Source organism: Pseudonaja textilis, chromosome 2 (assembly GCF_049901715.1).
Source record: "Pseudonaja textilis isolate UNSWEBS1 chromosome 2, rPseTex1.2, whole genome shotgun sequence".
Taxonomy (NCBI): Eukaryota; Metazoa; Chordata; class Lepidosauria; order Squamata; family Elapidae; genus Pseudonaja; species Pseudonaja textilis.
Window position 1 is genome coordinate 256,421,969 of NC_141991.1, and position 18,727 is coordinate 256,440,695.

Sequence of the window (18,727 nt, forward strand, 5' to 3'; positions counted from 1 at the left end):
TCACTCCCCTCCCTTCTCTCTTTCCCTTCTCCCTCCCTCCCTCTTCCTTCCTTCCTTCCTTCCTTCCTTCCTTCCTTCCTTCCCTTCCCTTCCCTTCCCTTCCTTCCTTCCTTCCCTCCCTCCCTCTCCCTTCCCTTCCTTCCTTCCTTCCTTTCCTTCCTTCCTTCCTTCCTTCCTTCCTTCCTTCCTTCCTTCCTTCCTTCCTTCCTTCCCTCCCTCCCTCTCTCCCTTCCCTTCCTTCCCTTCCCTTCCCTTCCTTTCCTTTCCTTTCCTTTCCTTTCCTTCCTTCCTTCCTTCCTTCCTTCCTTCCTTCCTTCCTTCCTTCCTTCCTTCCCCTTCCTCCCCTTCTTGTTCCCATTCCTCTTTCCCTTCTCCTTCTGGCATTCTCCGGGAGCGCTTTGAGGGATCGGGCAAACATTTCCCCATTTAAAAACTTTCTGATGACATGGGAAAACTATGCAGCACGGAGCTTAATTGATGGAGGCCTTTTTTTCCCCCACTTTGAATTTCCATTGTACGAAACCAGAGGGAAATCTAAACGGCTTACTGTCGCTTTGAGGATGGGCTGAGGCAGCAAGAACTCCCCCCGAATCTTCTAGTTCCCTGGAAAAATCTCCAGATTTCTGGAGGAAAAAATCACAGAGGGAAAACATCTTCCTGAATAGATGATTCGCCCTCCCCACTGATTCCCGCTGCCCCCCTGCAGGCGTTGGAGGGAGGCGGCTGATAGTCTTCAGTGGCCAAAAAAAGGGGGGGGGGGAGGGGAATCTTTTTTGGCAAGCAAATTTTATTAAAAGGCATCAGCTACAACTCATGAAATGTTATACCTTTCGGCTTAAAAAGGAGCTTCCAGACTCCTGGGGTTGTTGTTTTTTGCACACATACTGCAGGGGAACATTTTTTTGCAATAGGAAAAATATTAGGAAGGGGAAAAAAAAACCCCACTCAGCAGAGCCAAATGGTTGGTCTAAAGCAATGTTTATTCAACTTTTTCCTCCAAGCCCCTCCCCCCAATTTTAAAAATCATGAAGGACCCCAAAAGAGATTTTATTTGCTATATATAGTCATCAAAGTTGACGGTATTGACAATCAAAACGGATGCATTTGTAGAACATGTATTTCTTTGAGTCACGTAAAAATAAGAATATGAAACCCATTAGATATGAACAAATAAAATATTATTCATGGAGAGAAAAAACACTATATTTTAAATACATTAAAACAGTATCCCCAGAATCCTGGGGCTGAGGGGAGCCTGAAGGTTGCAAAGGCTTGAAAAAATTTTTTATGATTTAAATGTTGAGTTAATTTGGGGTGGGGGCTCCGTGGCCATGGCCTGTGGCCACAAAAGGAATTTATGGGGGGGGTCCATGGTGAAGAGAAATGCCAAGAACCACCACATTAAAACACAGTGAGAAAAGTGACCTTTTAAAAAAAAATAATAATAATATCTGGCAAAGAGTTTTGATTTTGTGGGGTCTCGGGACCCTCCGGGGCTCCTTGGGCCATGCTTTGAGAATCACTGCCTTGGAGAAAGGCTTTGCAAACTGCATGGGGAGCTGGTGACCCTCCCTGACAGACAAAGAGCGGTCCTGCCACCGTTGGGCCTGTCACTCAAGGCCATTTCCGATCACCGGATCGGAGCCTCTCAACTAAATAGATCCGCAGCTTGAAAAAATTGCAAGCATTGGCAGGATCTATGCAGTGCCCACAGTGGGGAGGGTTCTCGGGTGGGACATTCCCCCCCCCTTGGAAGAATTATTATTTATGAAACTTATTCGATGCAGGGAGCCTTGAAACCAAGAAGGTGCATCTCTGCTGCCTCCTTGAAATCCAGCCACACATTTTTGTGGGTCGGGGGGAAAATTATGAACAGGACCAGCTAGGTAGGAAGAAAGTGATGGTTTGTACTGGTGACCCCTTCCCTTCTTTGACTGGTGGCCTTACACGCCTGTCTCTCGTGTCCTGGTGCCCTTGCAGAGTGTGGCACACATCGGCGTGTGTGCCAGTGAGCAAGTGGGAACAGGCAGCCCTCGTAAATTATCTTAACTTATTATTAACTTAACTTATTATTAACTTAAATTATGTGAAAAGGAAACAAATTCAAGAGAACAGAGCAACAATAAGAATAACAGATGGAAGGGCCCTTAGAGGTCTTCTACTCCAGCCTCAGATTACAGTTTAGGAAATACATTTTCTTGCACCGCAGAGGGAGTTTTAGGATAGGTTATCTTGCATCGTTCCGATGGTCTTGTGGAGTTAAAGGAGTCTCCAGATCTGGCTTAATCCTTTTGGCATTTTTTGCTGCTGGCTGCAGAAGCTGTAAACCTTGCAGCTAGAAGCAGGTTACTCTGAACGAAACCAACTGAGAAAATAGTATGTGGGTGAAGGCAGCCACTTCACTGTGGCCAGTGCACTTTCCAGCAGTAGGAAGGAAAAATGTATTCAAAGCCTTCAAGCTGCAGTTTGTTAGTTGGAAAGCGGGGTACAGACTCCCTCTGACCTTTTTCCTACGTAGAGTAACTGGCTGTCGTTCTATATCAGAGGTTTAGTTTACTTTATTGTCCTTGCACATCGTACAGCAAAATTAAATGCCATCTTCAGTGTACATTATAAGTATAAAAATAAAACTCAAACATCTTTTGCATTCTGTACAGGATATTGCATTAATATTGCACTCTACAGCAGAATTCAGACGAGCTCCTGCCCTGGGATAGGTGCTGTTTTTCATCCTATTTGTCCTTGTTTTTATTATTCTGTACTGTCTGCCAGATGGTCATAGTTCAAAAAAAAGGGGGTGCCTAGGATGAGATGGATCCAATGGTGGGATTCAATATTTTTTTTACTACCGGTTCTGTGGGAGTGGCGTGGTGGGCGTGGCAGGGGAAGGAGACTGTAAAATCTCCAGTCAGAGGTGAGATTGGCTGGTTCTCCAAACCACTCAAAATTTCCGCTGCCAGTTCTCCACAACTGGTCAGAACCTGCTGCAGAACCACCTCTGGATGGATCTTGGAGAATGTTCTGAACTTTCTTCAAGCTCTTCCAAGGAGGAGAGAGGGCAACCCATGATCTTCTGGGCAAGGACGTTCACCCTCTGGAGTCCTTTCCTTTCGGCCACTGGGCAATTGGCAAACCAGTGCTGTGCTGACTAGGGAATTCTGGGAGTTGAAGTCCACGGGTCTTAAAAGGCCCCGCAGTTCCCCAACCTGCCCTACATTGTGGTAGGAAAGGAGCAAAGGTTTTGCTAGCCTTATATTTTTTTTAACCAAATCAACCCAGAGTCACACAGCACTTTCAGGATGAAAGACTCTATTCAGCTGTGCTCGGCTTCTAAGGATGAACTGATGGATATGCCAAATTTTATTTGTTTGTTTGATTGACTAATTTCTGTAGCCACCCATCTCAACCAGTGACCTACATCATTAAAAACAAGCTAGTCTCGCTTTAGCCATAAAAAAAAGCTGACTGGACCTCACTCTCATCTAGAACATAGAATAACGGAGTCGGAGGGGACATTGGAGGTCATCCAGTCCAACCCTCTGCTTGAGCAGAAGACCCATACTGTTCCAGACAAATAGCTGTCCAATCTTACTGAAAGCCTCCAGGGGTGGAACACCTTCAACCAGAGAAGGCAAGCTATTCCACTGAGTAACTGTTTTACCTGTCAGGAAATTCCTCCTTATTTCCAGGTTGAATCTCTCCTTGTTCAGTTGGCATCCATTATTCCTTGTCTGGCCTTCAGGTGCCTTGGAGAATAGCTTGACCCCTTCCTCCTCCTCTCTGGGGCAGCCCTTGAGGTATTGGAAGGCTGCTCTCCTGCCTCCCCTGGTCCTTCTCTTCACCAGACTAGCCAAGCCCAGTTCCTGCAACCGTTCCTCGTATACTGTTTCATCCTCCAGCCCCGTCATCCTCCTGGTTGCTCTTCTCTGCCCTCTTTCCAGAGTCTCAACCTCTTTTTTAATAGTGTGGTGACCAAAACTGGATGCAGGATTCCAAGCGTGGCCTTGCCAAGGCTTTATAAAGGGGTATTCACTCTCCGCGTGATCTTGATTCCGTCCCTCTGTTGACGGAGCCTAGGACTGCGTTGGCTTTTTTGGGGCTGCTGTCGTATACCTCGCAGCCCCACCCACCTCGCAGGGTTGTTGTTGTGGAGAAAATAAGAGGAGGGAATCCTTCCTGGGAGCAAAGCAGGTGAGAGGGAACCCAAACGGGAGAATCCGCAGAGAAAAAGCCGGAGAAAAGATCTGATTTGGCCTTCTGGTCCTTTCCCCTTTCTTGCTGCCCAAGAATCGAACCTTCTCCCTTCGCTTTTGGCCCTTGGCGACCTCCATGCCGTTTCCGAGGCAAAGGAATTGCAGAGGGTGGCCTGGGAACCGTCGTGCTGCGTTTGTCGGACTAGCCAGCAGTTCTAGGGAAGAATCCGCCACTTGGCCTTCCCTTCAGGCCGGATCCCGAGAGCAGATTTGGAGAGCTGGTTCCAGCGTCTCCTGCCAGGGACAGGCCCAGGACAGCACCGATCATTCAGCAGGCGTTTTTCTTGGCTGTCTCCGTTGTTAGTCATTAAAGTCTACTTCAATCCTCTTGGGGTGTTTTTTTTTCTTCTTTCTTCTGCGTTGTTTTGCAACAAACCATTTGGAAATGCCTGCTGCCTCAGTGAGGAGAGCAAAGTGTGAGCCACCGGGAGAATATCTGTAGGTCTCTCCGTGAGCTGCAGAAAACAGAGAGGACTTACGGGTGGTGAGCAGCTCTGGTTTTCTTTGAACGTCGCTGGGAAGCAGCGTGGCCTTGCTCATTACTCTTCTTCTTCCTCCTTCCTTTCTTCTTCTCCTGCCTTCCTTCCTTTCTTCCTGTTCATTTTCTTTTTTTCTTCTTCCTCCTTCTTTTTTTTCCTATTCCTTTTTTCTTCTCCTTCCTTTCTTCCTGTTCGTTTTATTTTTTTTCTTCTGCCTTTCTTTCTTCACTTTCTTTTTTTCTCCTTCCTTCCTTTCTTCCTGTTCATTTTATTTTTTCTTCTTCCTCTTTCCTTTCTTCCTGTTCATTTTATTTTTTTCTTCCTCCTTTTTTTCCTATTCCTTTTTCTTCTCCTTCCTTTCTTCCTGTTCATTTTCTTTTTTTTTCTTCCTCCTTTCTCTCTCCACTTTCTTTTTTTCTCTTTCCTTCCTTTCTTCCTGTTCATTTTCTTTTTTTCTTCCTCCTTCTTTTTTTTTTCCTATTCCTTTCTTCTTCTCCTTCCTTCTTCCTGTTCATTTTTTTTTTCTTCCTCCTTTCTCTCTCCACTTCCTTTTTTTCTCCTTCCTTCCTCTCTTCCTGTTCATTTTATTTTTTTCTTCTTCTTCGTCTTTCCTTTCTTCCTGTTCATTTTGTCTAGAGAAATTCTCGGCCCTCCAGGTCACCGTTGTCCCACAGGTGCTTTTTCAACCCCTGAACATCCAGTTGCTTCTTTAAAAAGCACCTTTGGGGTCTCCTGTTAATGTTCTGGTTTTTTTTTCCTCCCTCCTCCCTTTCTTCCTCTTATCTTCCCTGTTCTTCCTCCTTTTTCCTCTCTTCTTGTTTCTTCCTTTTCGAGTCAGCAAAGTGCTCTGAAAAAGGGGGCCAGTTTAGTCTTCCTTAGCTGCCAGTCAGGAGGACCTGCACAGAGAGAGGCAAAGCTGTAAATAGTGGATTTTGCGGTGCCTCCTGGGGGAAGCCAGAGCCGTCAGCTGCTCCCCTGCGTAAGTCGATCCTTCTTGGACTCTTGTTTATTTTTCCAGGAGTGGCTCAAAAAAAAAGAGAGAGAGAGAGAGAAATTAATCTCTTTGTTGAAGGGCAGATTCAGCCCAGGTGTAGATTGCAGGCGAAGGTGGGGCTTCGTGGGGCTGCTTGCAGGTAAAACCAGGAAAGAGCAGTGGGCCTGGAAAGTACTGTGGGGCTCTGGAGGCAGCATCTGCAGCCTGTTGGCTCGGAGTCCGTTCGCCCAGGTAGCCCTCCACTTTCAACAGTTTGTTTAGTGACCGTTCAGAGTTACAGTGGCGCTGGGAAAAAGTGACTTAGGGCTGTTTTTCACACTTGCGACCATTGCAAGCGCCCCCGGGGTCACCTGATCAAAATTCGGAAGCTTGGCGACTGACTCGTACCTGTGACGGTTTGCGGTGTCACGTGACAAGCAGTCAAGGGGGAAGCCCAATTCACTTAACAACCACAGTACCAACTTAACAACTGCAGGGATTCATTTAACAAACTGTGGCGAAGAGGTTGCAAAATGGAGCAAAGCTACTTAAAAATGCCTCACTTAGCAACGGAAATTCGGGGCTCCATTGTGGTCCTTTGTCAAGGACCACCTGCCCTTCATGTCTTTGTTCAATTTCTGTTGTTTCAGTCGTCATTTCTACTTTGTGCATCTTGACAGCGTTTCTTAGTATAGTAGCAGAGGTGTAGTAGCAGCCGGGGAGAAAGTAGTAGTGAACATTGAGTACTACCGTGTGTATGCTTGGGTGTGCGTCTTCCTGAGGGCATGTGTGGTTGTGTTGGCTGTCTTGTGTTTTGGGCCCCACTGAATTGGGCATCGATGAAAGAGAATATTTGGAGCTCAGGGTTGAAACTGTGGGGTCCTGGGGGCTCTCTGAGCTGGGTGGTTTTCTTGGAGATGTTTCATGACCCAACTGGGTAACATCACCAGGGCTAGGAGGAGGAGGAGGAAGAGGAGTAGGGAAGGAAGGGAGGGAGGGAGGGAGGAAGGAAGGAAGGAAGGAAGGAAGGAAGGAAGGAAGGAAGGAAGGAAGGAAGGAAGGAAGGACGGACTGTGGGGTCCTTGGTGCTCTCTGAGCTGGGTGGTTTTCTTGCAGACATTTCATGACCCAACTAGGGAACATCACCAGGGCTAGGAGGAGGAGGAGGAGGAGGAGGAGGAGGAAAGGAAGGAAGGAAGGAAGGAAGGAAGGAAGGAAGGAAGGAAGGAAGGAAGGAAGGAAGGAAGGACTGTAGGGTCCTCGGTGCTCTCTGAGCTGGGTGGTTTTCTTGCAGACGTTTCATGACCCAACTAGGGAACATCACCAGGGCTAGGAGGAGGAGGAGGAGGAAGAGGGGAGGAGGAAGGAAGGGAAGGGAGGGAGGGAGGGAGGGAAGGAAGGAAGGAAGGAAGGAAGGAAGGAAGGAAGGAAGGAAGGAAGGAAGGAAGGAAGGAAGGAAGGACTGTGGGGTCCTGAGCTGGGTGGTTTTCTTGGAGATGTTTCATGACCCAACTAGGGAACATCACCAGGGCTAGGAGGAGGAGGAGGAGGAGGAGGAAGGATGGACTGTGGGGTCCTTGGGGCTCTCTGAGCTTGGTGGGTTTCTTGCAGACGTTTCATGACCCAACTAGGGAACATCCTCAGGGCTAGAAGGGAGAGGGGGTTGTGGAGAGGAGCGGGGGCAAGGAGGAGGACTGCAGAGTGCTCGTTGCTCTCTGAGCTTGGTATTTTTCTTGCAGACATTTCCCGACCCAACTAGGTACCATCCTCAATGCTGGCAACCTAGTTGGGTAATGAAATTCTCCGCAAGAAAACAACCCAGCTGCCAAAAGATCAAGGAACACCCCCCCCGAATCGGGGCACACCTAGAAGACCCCGTGATAGAAACGTCCAGCGCTGGATCCCCCGGGACTCCAGGGCGCAGCAGCTCCCGTGCCAGGGAGCTCCGAAGGCATTCTGAGCATTTCCTCCTTCCGGGTCCGGATCTCCTGGGAAAAGCCCCCCTTCGCTTTGGTCCTCGTCCTCCTGCCTTCAAGACCTCGGGGGCGCCAGTCGGCACCCTCTTCCCCATGGCAGCCCTTGGTGTGCGGGAAGGCAGCTGTCCTGTCCTCCCTTCGTCTTCCCAGCGGAAACTCAACTCGCCCGGTGCCTCTCACTGCTGTTTTTGTGGGCTTTCGCCTGCAAGCCCCTCATCATTTTTATGGGTCTGCTCTGACAGGCCTTCCGTGGCTCTTATTTTTTGTCCCCCTCTTCATATCCGCAGAGCCGAGAAATATGTGACAGTGAGGAGCAAACTTAATTGCACATTTGTTGACTTATGTGAAGGGGAATGGTGGAATCTTCTTCTTAACGGGACTTTTATCTCCAAGCGGGAGGCCACCCCGTCCCCTCGCCTGCTCTCAACTTAAAGAAGGAAAGCACCCATGAGGCCAGAAGGCCAGGTTGCTGGAGAAAGGGGCTGGGGGGGGCGGCAGGGGGACATGATCAGGGTGGGATTCTACCAGTTCGCACCTATTCGCTAGAACTGGTTGTTAACAGTCTAAGCAGTCCGGAGAACCGGTTGTTAGAAGAAATGACTGGGCTAATCCTGTAAGGAAGGCAGGAAGGAAACATTCTGGTGTTGCTTACAGAAACTGCCTCTCCGTGAACCCTTATTACGTTCTTGGCAGGACTAGACTTCCTGTCTCAGGAACTTCTCTGGAGATTTTCTCCCCTCCTTTGCTGGTACTTTGCTTGTGTGGAGTCACCATTCAAAGTTACAATGGCACTGGAAAAAGTGACTTATGACCATTTTTCACACTTACGACTGTTGCAGCCATCCCCGCAGTCACGAGAGGCCAGGCTAGGAGATGCGTGCCTCGATGTGAGGGATGTTGAGTTGGCCACGCCCAGACAGTCACATGACCACCAAACCACGCCCATCAACTAAGCCACGCCCACAGAACCGGTTGTTAAAAAAATTGAATCACTGGAGGATTTTCAAGAGGAGACTGGGCAGCCATTTGTCCAGAATGGTATCGAGTCCTCTGCTTGAGGAAGGGTTCAATCAATCAGAATGGAGCTGGAAGGGATCTTGAAGGTCTTCTAGTCCAACCCTCTAGAAGACCTAGTCCAAGGTCTCTTCCAGCTCTGGTATTCTGTTAATCAGTGAAATAACTTCCCTCTAGAAGTTGTGCGTGCTCCATCACTGGAGGTTTTTAAGAAGAGGCTGGACAGCCACCTGGCTGGACTGGTATAGAACGGGGGTCCAAACATGGCAACTTTAAGACTTGTGGACTTCAACTCCCAGAATTCTCCAGCCAGCATAGCCAAACTTAGCAACAAACTTGGCAGCTCTGCTGGCTGGAGAATTCTGGGAATTGAAGTCCACAAGCCTTAAAGTTGCCAAGTTTGGAGACCTCTGGTATAGGGGCTCATTCTTGAGCAGGGGGGTTGAACTAGATGACCTCCGAGGTCCCTTCCGCCCCTGTGATTCTGCTGTTATTGTATTGTTGTGTGTTTGTTCTGTTGTCCTGCTTCCCCGTGGGACTTTCTGCCCTCGGAGGGGGGAAGTGTGTAGGCATATCTTTCTTGGCCACACAGGTGTCACTCAGCCAGCCAGCCTTCCTCTCTCCTCACTGGTCAGCCGGCTGCCGTTCACCAGTCGAGGAAATGGAAAGGGCCAGAGAGCAGTTTTGTAATTCTGACCGCATGGGTTGCATGTGCCTCCTGTTGTGGTGTCCTGCTTGTGCGCTGTCTAGGCAAGGGGCCAGAGCGCTCTCTCTCTCTCTCTCTCCCTCCCTCCTTCTCTCTCCCTCCCTCCCTCCTTCTCTCTCTTTCTCTCTCTCTCTCTCTTTCACTCTTTCTCTCTCTCTCTGGCTGACTGCCCCTCCCCTCTCTGTGTAAACCTTGCCCAGGCCTTGGGAGCTGCTGCCCAATGACAACTGTTGGCAATTAAAAGGCCTGTAAAACCCGCCATGGGAACTGCCCAGGGGGCTGAAGGCAGACACTTTGTTGTGCTTGGCGGAGCGAAATTTATGGAGCCGGCGGGCAGAGTGGCAGCTTCTGCCTGGCTCAAGTTGGCAGCGGTGGGAAAAGAGGCAGAAGGAAGACTTTTCATCGGGGGTTTGTTTTTTTTTGGGGGGAGATCTTAAATCTATTCCCCCCTCCCTCCTCTCTTCGGCTTGGCATTCAGGCAGTGATTCCCCCCGGTCAAATTTTTCCAGGAATCTCCATTCTTTATCAGTGTCCCTTAATCCAGGGGGTCTCCAACCGTGGCTACTTGGAGCCTGGTGCACTTCAACTCCCAGAATTCCCCAGGCAGCTTTGCTGGGAGTTGAAGTCCGCCAGGCTCCAAGTGGCCAAGGTTGGAGACCCCTGACTTAATCCATCCTGGGTAGTCACTGCTCAGTCGCAGGGACTTTGAGAAGGGGGGACTTCAACTCCCAGGATTCCCTAGCCAGCATAATTTAGATGTGGACTACAACTACCAGCATGCTGGCTGGGGAATTCGGGGAGCTGAAGTCCGCCCTTCTCTAAGTCGCCTAGAAACTGAGAAAGACGGCTGTTTACGCTGTTAGAGCATAGAACATAGGACAATAACCTGGAAGGGACCTTGGAGGTCATCTAGTCCAGCCCCCTGTTCATGCAGGAGACCCTATCCCATTGCAGCTGTTTGGAAAGCCTCCGGTGAAGGAGCCCTGTCAGGAAAGCCCATCAAAGGAAGATTTTCAAAAAGTGTGTATACGTGCGTGCGTGTGTGTGTGTGTGTGTGTGTTTAATAGCGAAATACAATCTCTTTCCAAAATGGCAATGATTATAGGGAATCCTTGACTTACAATAGTTCATTTAGTGACCGTTCAAAGTTACAACCACACTGAAAAATAGTGACTTATGGCTGTTTTTCACACTTACAGCCGTGGCTCCGTTTCCCCACAGTCACATGATCAAAGTTCAAGTGATTTTTGGCAATTGATTCATATTTATGCCGGTTGCAGTGTCCCCGGGGTCATTTGTTCCGCTTTTGCGACCTCCCGACTAGCCAAGTCAAGGGGGGGAGCCAGATTCGCTTAACAACTGTGTCGCTAACGTACTCGCTGCAATGATTCGCCTAACAACCGTGGCAAGAAAGGTTGTATAATGGGACAAAATTCACTGTCTCTCCTTGCAGTGGGAATTTTGGGCTCAGTTGTGGTCATAAATCAAGGACTTCCTAGTATACAGGGAAAGAAAGAACATGTCAGGGTTCCAGAAAACCTCTACTCCAACCAATAACTCCGAGACAGGCATCCTCTCCAAAGTTCTTTTCATTTGAAGAGTAAACTGGCACATCTGGAGAATCCTGAATCTGAAAGTTTCCTTGCCATAAGTAAAAAATGACAAATCCACCCCTGCACCCCTCATTGCATCACATGCCCCAATCACCATCCGTCCCAATATGTGACATCCTCTCACCCAGGTGCAGAAACAACATGACCTTGACTTAGAAAAAAAAATGCTATTATGTCTAACCACATACGCTCCAAGAAAACCCCCCTCACATTTTCCCAGTCTCAAGAATGTAGCAGTGTTGGAGCGTCTGGTCCTAACATGGCTTCCGAAACTGACAGAACACCTATAATAGGGATTGACATAAATTAATAGGAAAAGGGGAAAAATCCAGATATAATCCACAGATATAACGGTAAAAAAATAATAATTATTATCCAGTCCTTGAGCTTATCCTTAACCCTAGAAAGAAACGGGTGGCCCTTTCGTTTTTGGAAGATGGAAATGTTTCAAAAATAAACTCGACACTCCTATCCTGGATCCATTGTTTAAAAGGAGGAGGAGGAGGAGAATTTGGTGGAATTATTAAAATTGGTCTTTGTTGCGCCCTGTCTGGTTGGCACCAAAGCTTTTTCCTCAGTGGGGAAAAAAAACCTCGAGTATTTCAAGAAAGTAGTTTGACTTGACATAAATTTCCTTTGTTATTCGATGGCCTTGCCAAGATTTGAAACCAAGGCTTATACCTCTAGTCAGATAACAGATCATCAGAGTTGGAAGGGACCTTGTAGGTCATCTAGTCCAACACCCTGCCCAAGCGGGAGACCCTACACCATTTCTGACAGATGGGAGTCCAATCTCTTCTTGAAAGCCTCCAGGGACGAAGCTCCCACAACTTCCAAACGCAACTTCTGTTCCATGGGTGGATGGTTCTCCCTGTCAGAAAGTTTCTCCTTATTTCTAGGACTTGAATCTCTACTTGTTCAGTTTCCATCTATTGTTTCTTGTCTGGTCTTGGGGTGCCTTGGAAAATAGCTTGACCCTCTTCCTCCTCTCTGGGGCAGCCCCTCAAATATTGGAAGGCTGCTCTCCTGTCTCCCCTGGTCCTTCTCTTCCCTAGACCAGCCAGGCCCAGTTCCTGCAACCATTTTTCATATGTTTTAGCCTCCAGTTGTTTCTTTTCTGCACTTTTTCTAGAGTCTCAACATCTTTTTTATAGTGTGGTGACCAAAAGTCGATGTAGGACTGTAGGTGTGGCCTTACTAAGGATTTGACTTATGGACCACAATGGAGTCCAAAATTTCTGCCGTTAAGCGAGACCATTGTAAAGTGATTTTTGCCCCATTTTATGACCGTTTTTGCCCCTGTTGTTAAGTGAATTGTATCAGCTGAAGTTAGGGACGCCGTTGTTCAGTTAATCTGGCTTCCCTCTTGTCAGGAAGTTGCAAAAGGGGATCACGTCATAAATACGAGACGGTTGCCAAGTGGTCTGAATTTTGAATCGTGGGACCCTGGGGAACGGATGCTCCGGTGGTCGTTAAGTGTGAAAAACGATCCCAAGTCACTAGTGCCGTTATAATGTCGAATGGTCATTAAATGAAAAGTTGTAAGTCGGAGGTTACGTGGAGCTATACAAAAAGCTGGATGAAAAGAACCTTCAGGTTTCTTACTCTAACCATTCAACCCAACAGCCATCCCCTTTTTTTGAGCAGGTTTTGAAACGGGGGTCTCCAACCGTGGCCGCTTTAAGACTTGTGGACTTCAACTCACTAATAAAACATGAAATTCTATTTTCGGATGCCTCAGAAGTCAACGTAGATTTCCAGGCCTGGCTGAGGAATTCTGAGCCCTGTTTCAAAACCTGTTCAATTTTTTTTTAATTGCATTCTGGGTGGATTTGGCACAACTTTCAGATTTACACTTCCCATCGCAAACTGAGTGCCACAAATGGCAGAGGCTCTCCTGCCTGAGCAGGGGGCTGGACTAGAGGACCCCCGAGGTCCCTTCCAGCTCTGGTATTCTGTTCTGTTCGGTATTGAAAACTGACACGGCTGCCAGCTCACTCCGGGTTTCGTTGTGGTTTATTCCCTCCCATCCCCAAAGCCGAAGAATCTCAGGAATGCTCTTCGTGGGCCCGGTCTCAGAATTTGGGCCAGGCCTCGTATCCAAGGAGAGTTTTTAAGTTGGGCGTCCTTGGTTGCTGGAATTGAGCCATGAGTGAAATCGAAACGATTGTGGTCTTTGTCTCAAATTCAGGGGCTGCCTCGGTAGGAAAAAGTGGGATTCCCAGAATCCATTAATCTCCCTCTTTTCAGAAGCATAGAAGTGTCAATCAGATAACAGATAATAAGAGTTGGAAGGGACCTTGGAGGTCATCCAGTCCAGTGGTCGCCAACCAATGGGCCAGGGATCACTGGTGGTCCATGAGAAAATTTTGGTGGTCCGCAGAGAAATGTCCCCCCCAAAGCAATTAATCCAGGCTGCGCGGGAACACAAGGCTGCACCGCCCACATGGCCCACGGGAACACAAGGCTTGTGTCGCTTGCATTGTACACAACACGAGGTAGTGAGGGGCAGCGGGAAGGGTGGAGGGGGGAACTTGCCCCACTCACCTCACACACCTGGCCTGGGCACCGGGCTGCTTCTTTCCACTTCTTTCTTCTTCTGCTTTTGGCTGCACGCAAGGAAAGCAGCCAAAGTCTTTCTTTCTCTCCCCCAAACTCCACCAGAAATGAGTCTTTGGGGCCCTTCAAGGCCTCCTGCTCCAAGAGGCTGAGCCGGCAAGACTCGTTTCTGGCAGAGTTTGGGGGAGAGAAAGAAAGACTTCTGCGGCTTCTGCTGTTTTCCTTGCATGAAGCCAAAAGTCTCTCCCTTTCTCTCTCTCTTTCCCCCTGAGAACAGAGCTGGAGACGGTATCCTGCGATCCCAAATAAAGAATGATCGATTGGTAGAAAAACGGGGTGGGGGATTTTCCTGCAGACTTTTGGGGGGAATTTCCCAGGGTCTCTGGTCTGCCAAATTTAAAATTACGATTTTGGTGGTCCCTGAGGTCCAAAAAGTTGGCGACCCCTGATCTAGTCCGACACACACACCCCCAAGCAGGGGACCCTACACCATTTCAGACAGATGGCAGCCCAGTCACTTCTTGAAAGCCTCCAGGGATGAAGCTCCCACAACTTCCGAAGGCAACTTCTGTTCCATGAGTTGATGGTTCTCCCTGTCAGAAAGTTTCTCCTTGTTTCCAGGTTAAATCTCTCCTTGTTCAGTTTCCATCCATTGTTCCTTGTCTGGCCTTCAGGGGCTTTGGAGAATAGCTTGACCCCTTCCTCCTCTCTGGGGCAGCCCTTCAAATATTGGAAGATGCTCTCCTGTCTCCCCTGGTCCTTCTCTTCCCTAGACTAGCCAGGCCCATCCTCTTCTTTCCTCCACCTCAAAAAATTCCTGGGGTGATACGTGAGCACCCTGGATATTTTTGGCTTTTGGAAGAATCTAGGTTTCTCCAAGGAAAGTTGCTCCCCTGCCCAAGACAGGGTTGGAGGGCTTGAAAAAAACTTTCTTGGCCTTCTTCTTGGCATGCCAGGGTGCTAGTCCTCATGTTTACTTTACTTTACTTTTTTCCCTTACTTTACTTTGTTGTTGTTGTTGTTGTTGTTGTTGTTGTTGTTGTTGTTATTATTATAATTATTATTATTATTCATATTTTCTATTACTGAACACATTTTATTTGCTTTTCACCCCAGTATGTTACTCAGCTATTATATCTTGGCCCAATTTGTTTGTGTTATTTCCTTGCAAAAATTGCTTGGCCGCCCATCTTAGGCCACTTAAAGATAACTTAAAACAACATTAAACATACCGAAAGCAGGATCTAATCGGCCACGGATAAAAACAGACCAGGCAGTGCTCAGGAAGAGAGAGAGGGAAGAAAAAAACCTCACTATAAATTATTCTGCGGAAAGGGGCATAAAAAGGGTTTCCCCCCCGTCAGCCCTCTCCTGAAAGACCCTGGGGGGTTGGACGCTGCCTAAGAAAAAGATTTCCCTGGATCTCTTTTCGTGGCCAGATCCCAGGGCTCCCTCCGGCCTCTGCCTTTATTTGCACTGGCAGATCTCCTTGTGCTCCCTGAAGAGGGGAGGGAAGCTCTTCCGGCGGTCATTCATAAGCTGCGATTAATTATTTGGGCCATTCATGAAAAGGGGCTGGACTGCTGGTTCTTTCATGGACGGGCTTGGATCTCATGGGCACGATCCAACCCCCCCCAACGCTGAAAGGGGCAGATAACAATCCTTGGTTAAGCTTAGCCAAGTTAAGGCTAACCTTGTTCATTAACCTTGTCAAGCTAATACAATCCTGGGCAGGGGTGGGATTCAAAGTTTTTAACAACCGGTTCTGTGGGCGTGGCTTAGTTGGTGGGCGTGGCTTGGTGGTCATGTGACTGGCTGGGCGTGGCACGCATCTCCTCGCCTGGCCTCTCGTGACTGAGGGGGATGCTGCAACAGTTGTAAGTGTGAAAAAGGGTCATAAGTCACTTTTTTCAGTGTCATTGTAACTTTGAATGGTGACTCCACACAAGCAAAGGACCAGCAAAGGAGTGGGAAAAAACCTCCAGAGAAGTTCCTGAGACAGGAAGTCTAGTCCTGCTAAGAATGTAATAGGGGTTAACGGAGAGGCAGTTTCTGTAAGCAACACCAGAATGTTTCCTTCCTGCCTTCCTTACAGGATTAGGCCAGTAATTTCTTCTAACAACCGGTTCTCCGAACTGCTTAGAATGTTAACAACCGGTTCTAGTGAATAGGTGTGAACTGGTAGAATCCCACCCCTGACCCTGGGTTGTATAAACAGAGGCATAGAATCAAAAATCATGTGAAGTATTAGCACCGCTTTTTAAAGCCTGAGAAAGGCCACACCAGGAATATTCTGCATCCAGTTTTGGTCACTACAATACAAAAAAGAGGTTGAGACTTTGGAAAACGTGCAGAGAAGAGCAACTAAGAGTCCTGGAGACCAAAACACATGCAGAACGGTTGCAGGATTTGGGTTTGGCTGGTGTAGAGAAAACAAGGGCTAGAGGGGATATGACAGTAGCATTTCAGGGGCTTCTCAAAGGAGAAGCAGTCAAGCTCTTCTCCAAAGCCCCCGAGGGCAGGACAAGAAGCAACAGGTGGAAACTAATCAAGGACAGAAGCAACCTGGAACTAAGGAGAAACTTCCTAACAGTGAGGACAGTTAGCCAATGGAACTCCTTGCCTCGAGGAAGTTCTGGGTGCTTTTCATCACTGGAGGTTTTTAAGAAGAGACTGGACAGCCACTTTTCTGGAATGGTATAGGGTCTCCTGCTTAAGCAGGGGGCTGGACTAGAGGACCTTCAAGAATAGAATAGAATTCTTTATTGGCCAAGTGTGATTGGACACACAGGGAATTTGTCTTGGTGCAAATGCTCTCAGTGAACATAAAAGAAAAGAGACACTCGTCAAGAGTCAAGAATCATCAGGTGCAACACTTAATGATAGTCATCGGGTACAATAAGCCATCAAATCATACTAGGAAACAGTCAATATAAATCGTAAGGATACAAGCGACAAAATCACAGTCCTACAGTCACAAGTGGGAGGGGATGAGTGATAAGGAGTGATGAGAAGATTAATAGTAGTGCAGACTTTGTAAATAGTTGGACAGTGTTGTGGGAATTATTTGTGTAGCAGAGCGATGGCATTTGGGGAAAAACTCTCCTTGTGTCTAATTGTTCTGGTGTGCAGGACTCTATAAGCATCATTTTGAGGGAAGGCATTGAAACAGTTAATGCCCGGGATGTGAGGGGTCTGTAGATATTTTCACAGGCCTCTTTTTGACTCGTGCAGTATGCAGGTCTTCAATGGAAGGCAGGTGGGTAGTAATTGCTATTTTCTGCAGTCCTGATTCTCCTCTGAAGTCCGTGTCTGTCCTGTTGGGTTGCAGAACCAAACCAGACAGTTATAGGGGCCCCTCCCAGCTGTATTCTGTTTGATTCATTGATTCTTGGCCAGGCTTGGATCCCCTGTGCAAACTTCATGGGAAGGATCTCCCAAAGCTGAAAGGGACATTGGCTCCTGGTCGCTCTTGGGTCACGACCTGTTTTCCCACCCTTTGCACTGGGGAGGCCTCTGGGAGCATCCCTAAATGGGGGCCCCGGTCAGAGGGGCTGCTGGCACCCCGGTTGCCCCCTGCCCTTGAAGGGGGTTGATGGTGGGGCCGGTGGTCTTCCTGAGGAGCAGCCAGCCTTGAGGTCCCGTGACCTTCATTTGGGGACCCCGGCACAGTGGTAACCGGACCTGAGGATCCGGCACATTGTAGAAACTCAGTTGCTGAGGGTCTTTCCCCTCTTGGCTGGGGTGCTTGTTTTAACCCCCACCTTGAGAGCCCCCCACTCCGTCAGTTGCCCTGTCTGCTGTTAATCTCTGCTTGGGGCCTTGAAAGTTAACCAGGGCTGAAAATGATTAAAAAATTATAATAATTGCACAATTGCTTGATTCCTGTGAAGTTAAAATCTGTGCCTCCAAAGCCAGATGTGCCCTTGGCTGTGAATGTGACAGCCACAATTTATTCCTTCCTTCCTTTCCTTCCTTCCTTCCTTCCTTCCTTCCTTCTTTCTCTGTCTCTTTCTCCCTCCCTCCCTCTCTCTCTCTCTCTTTTGCAAAGTTGTGACCAGGGTGCACCGTATTATTCCCATGCAGATTTCAATGCACTAATGTTGCTGTAATATGATTACAAATATGAACATTGTGCCATTTAAAAAAGCTTATTGGAAATAAAAAGAGGAAAGTGGAAACTCTTCTTCGGCCTTAACGGCCACTTGGGCTCTCGGTGTTACAAGCCCACAGTTTCACCCAAAGCAGCCGCGGTCCGCCCAGCTGAGAGGCGGCAGGGGGCCTTTTTTTTAAGGGGCTGGGGGTTTGCACCCGTTCCCTCGTTCAGGGCAGCTTAATCCTGGGGTCCTGCTTGGTGGGGCATAAAGGGTTTTGCATCCAGACCAGGGCAAGGGCGGTTGGTAAGAAGCAGGCCAGCAATCCCGGCCCCTCCAGAGGTGTGTGAGGGGTCAGTGGGACAAACGGTGGTGAAAAAGGGAAAGGAGAAGGAGGGTTAAAACAAGAGTTTGCTTCTTGCAGACTTTTATTTTCCTTCTGCTAACGTCCAAGGAAGGGTGTCGTAATCGGAGGCCAAGCCCGGGCTCCTTTCCTTCATTCACTGTTGATTTTCACGCCTAGTAAAATCAGCCGGCAGCTGTTTGCAACAGCAGGATTTTTAAAAACAAAACAAAAACAAAATCCATTTGCAAAACCTAAATTTAAAATAAAAATCCAGAGTAAAATCTGCACATGCAAAAATGAGATGAAAACCACAGAAACCCCGTATCAAATCCGCCTGTCTCCAAATGATGAAGAGGGAAATTTTCTTAATGTAGGTAGCTAATTAATGAACGGAATAACACACTTGGAAGGGACCTTGGAGGTCTTCTAGTCCAGCCCCACTGCCCAAGCAGGAATCACTACACCATTCCTCGACTTACGACCACAATTGAGAACAGGATTTCCGTTCCTAAGCAAGACGGTTGTTAAACTGAATCGAGCTTCCCCCATTGACTTCACTGGTCAGAGCCCGGCTGGGAAGGTCTCAAAAGGGGACCCCGGGACCCCCACAGCTGCCAAAAATACATGTCAGGTATTTATTTAGCAGTTAAGTGCAAGGACTGGTTGCAAGTTGCTGTTTTCAGCGGCATGAAAACTTCGGCTAAAGGAATGGTT

General features: G+C 48.1%; 1 protein-coding gene across 14 annotated transcripts in view; it reads left to right on the top strand.

Moving 5' to 3' along the window:
* IL11RA (interleukin 11 receptor subunit alpha) overlaps window positions 1-18,727 on the top strand; it is a 103,804-nt gene that overhangs the window by 60,075 nt on the left and 25,002 nt on the right. The window lies entirely within an intron of this gene.